We start from the raw sequence: 3,631 nt of genomic DNA, 5'->3' as shown, positions 1-3,631 counted from the left end.
ATAGCGACCCAGTACAGGGTTTCCAAGGGGTGTAAATCTTTACAGGAGTAGAAAGCCTCATCTTTCTCCCGCGGAGCAGCTGGTAGTTTCGAACCTCTGACCTTAAGGTTCGCAGCCCGATTCGTAACCACTATGCTACCAGAGCTCCTTATATACATATCTTTATCTTTATACATAGATCTATGCATATATAGAGATATAGATAGAGATATAGTTTCTAGGTCTCTCTATATATCTATCTATATCTATATCTATAGAGAGAATTATACTAACTTCTTCAGTCTCAAATCGGTTAAGCATGCACTCAATCAAGATGTGTTGATTATTACTGGTGATTGGAATGAGAAGGTTGGAAACAAAGAAGAATGATCAGGAGTTGGAAAATATGGCCTTGGTGATAGAAACAAGCTGGAGATCACATGATAGATTTTGCAAAACCAATGTCTTAGGCTGGGTTTTCTAGAGAATGAAGGCCAGTGATATAGATACACACACATATTTTATCAATTTCATACTGAAGAAGTTGGTATAATTCTTCAATTATACCACTGGCTCTAGTGATTGGTGTGTAAATTTGAATAATAGTGGTGTTTAACTGGTCTTCCTTATAGGCATATGGATATTATCTATCATAAGTAGATTTGTACTTCAAAGTAGATCTTAAATATTCTTTTTGAAGATGACTGTGACACCTTTCCTCTTTGTTTTATCATTATTGGCATAGTAAACCTTGTGAATGTCAGTTTCAAAATTACCAATATTAGTTATTTTAGCTCAATGATACCTAGGATATTGATCTTTATGTGTCCCATTTCATTTTTGACAACTTCCAATTTTCCTTATCCTTCATACATTCAGTGTTGTAATTATGAGGATGAGTGAAAAATGATCTGCACTCCAACTATATTAAAATGCCTGTCCACATTGACAGCTGATGACAATATTGAGCATGCATGTGAAATGATTCTGTCAAATAGATGAGTGACAGTGGATTATGTGGTGAATCATTTGCAAATCAGTCATGGTTCTGCCTATGAAATAATCTACAGCAGACTTGGGCTTTGAAAAGTTTTTACAAGATGGGTACCAAATCAACTCATGGAAGAGCATACATAGAAGTGTGCGAACATCTGCAAACAAAATTTGGACCAATACTTGAAGAGAGGTAAAAGTTCCTTTTAAAAAAAATCACTACTGGTGATGAGACATGAATTCATCACTAAGAGACTGAGAGTAAGTGGCAGAGTATGGAGTGGAAACATCCTCAATTGCTAATAAAGAAAAAGTTCAAAGTCATCATGAGTTGGAAAATTGATGCTTATAGTTTTCTGGGATCTTCAAGGTTCAGTGTTGGAACATTATCAGGAAAAAAGGTCAGTAATCAACAATGTTCTTTACAGTGAGATGCTCACTGAAGAGCAGAAGCCTAAACTTCTGATTAAACACAGAGGACTGCTATCCAAGGGCATTGGGATCTTGCATGACAATGCATATCTGCACACCTCTGCCTACACTGTTGATATTCTGCAGAAGCTTAGTTTTGAGGTTTGAGATGGAGAAAGATCAGAACTATCTTCCCTAAAGTCCTTGTCTTGCTCCATTGGACTTTCATTTGTTTGTATCGCTGAAAGCAGCCCTTTGAGGACAAAGGTTCATCTCTGATAAAAAATTTAAAAAAAAGTGAAGACAACATTGCATTTGTGGCTCACAGCTCACCCTAAAACATTTAAAAATAAGAAAATACAAAAGCTTGTTGACAAATGGACAAAGTGTACTGAAAAGCAAAGTGATGTGTCAAAAATGATGTAGTTGTCTTTTTCAAAAGTTGACTAAAATAAATTTTACAGCCACAGTGAGGATAATTTTTAACCCACTTCTGATTAATGGATGTTTACAGTGGTTTCTCCTCATTTTGATTTGTGGCCCATCAGGAAATGTAGGTCCTGACAGCTTTACTCTATTCATATCATCATGGTCAACTCTACTTTGAAATGGCAGCTATTCCTCAGTCTTATTTTGAGTAACACTGTATATAATGAGTGCAACTCTACATAATGAGATATTCTGTATACTGACTGACAATTTTATACTCTATTTAATGACAGGCCTTGTTGAGCTTCTATATACTTAGCTGATTTCTCACACAATCTTAAATGTATTATACTAAAACAAGTTGTAGAGGGGTTTTATGGAACTCATTCAAGCACACAAATTGTTAAATAATGGAGTCAGGATTTGAACTCTGTCTATCTGTTCCAGGGTTTATACCTCAAAACAGTGAAGATGTGGGGGATGATTATTCCATTTTAGCACTTAAAAGGGATCATACCCTTTTTCACTATGCAATGTGTTCCATGAAAGTGAACTCTGAAAGGCTCTGCCTATCAAATGACTCCTTGTACTTTCTCTCCCTGCACTGCATCTACCTTGCAGAGGGACATGCCTGATTCTCTTGAGATAATCATGATGTATTATCCATTTCAAGGTTTCCTGCCTCCTTTTCTCTTTCATCCTTCTCAGCCATAGCAGAGAACTTGAAGTTTCTGAAAGGATCAAAGTCTCACCTGAATGGGTTTTAATTGCAAGTACAAAATGGCTGAGCATCCTAATGTGGTAAAAATGTTAATTTGTGTCTCTTCTATATATAATTTTTCTCTGATCAAAGCCAGAACAAACATTAACTATTTTCCACTGCCTCTTAAGCTGGCATTCCCTCTTTCCTTCATCCATTAATGGACAGAGGAACAGTGGTTATGATGAAAGTTGCCAAATTTAACTAATAAAAAAAATATACTGAACCTAGATGAAAGAGAGTTTTAGATAAAAAATAAATAAGTAAATGAACATATACATATGTATAACTAGGTTCTATGCAGATTTGGGATATACTAATACAATATATATATAAGCTATCATACTGATTTTCTCTTCTGGTTTTGGCTCTGTATATAATATGAAACTTAGCCTTTAAGTAATTGGGGTAATCTGCTTTTAAAAAAAAATTATGCTCCTTTGCTATTATCTTCACTCTACTTCCTTAATGCTACTTCAACTTGGCTCATTTCTGTTGATAAATGCTGACAATAATGTGTAATCTTGTGGCTGAGGACTTGAATGAGGCTAGTGGGATATCTTATTGTCAAATGGTCACAAGTTATCTCCAGTCACAGATTTAATTTCAGAATTTAGTGAATTCCACTGAACCAAGCAGCACTTCCCATTGTACAAGTGGATTTTATCCTATCTAAAAATCTGTGTAGAGACCCCTAAGATTTTTCTTATGCATTTGGCTTTTTATTTTGGTTTACTTACAAATTTTCTTAACCAGAGTTTTTCTTGTTATTGTTGTTATATAGTAGTAAGACTTTGGAATGTAGTTCTTAATTTTGTTCCTAAATATATATATTTGGAAAGTAATGTTACATGCCTGAATTTACCTTGACTATGCTTATGTCTGTTCAGCTCTTGTACCTCCTCATTTCTTCCATTTGCTTTAGCATCTCTACACTGGAGAGCAAGTTTCAGTGTCTCTTCTGATATCCATTTTGACCTTTTCCTTCTTTCTTGTCTTCTTAATGACTTTTGCTTTCTTCATGTATGATGTTCTTAATATCATCCCACAACTCTTCTG

This window comes from Chrysochloris asiatica, unplaced genomic scaffold (assembly GCF_000296735.1).
Source record: "Chrysochloris asiatica unplaced genomic scaffold, ChrAsi1.0 scaffold00109, whole genome shotgun sequence".
NCBI lineage: Eukaryota > Metazoa > Chordata > Mammalia > Afrosoricida > Chrysochloridae > Chrysochloris > Chrysochloris asiatica.
The sequence above is the reverse complement of the archived record's forward strand: the minus strand, read 5'-3'. Positions refer to the sequence as shown.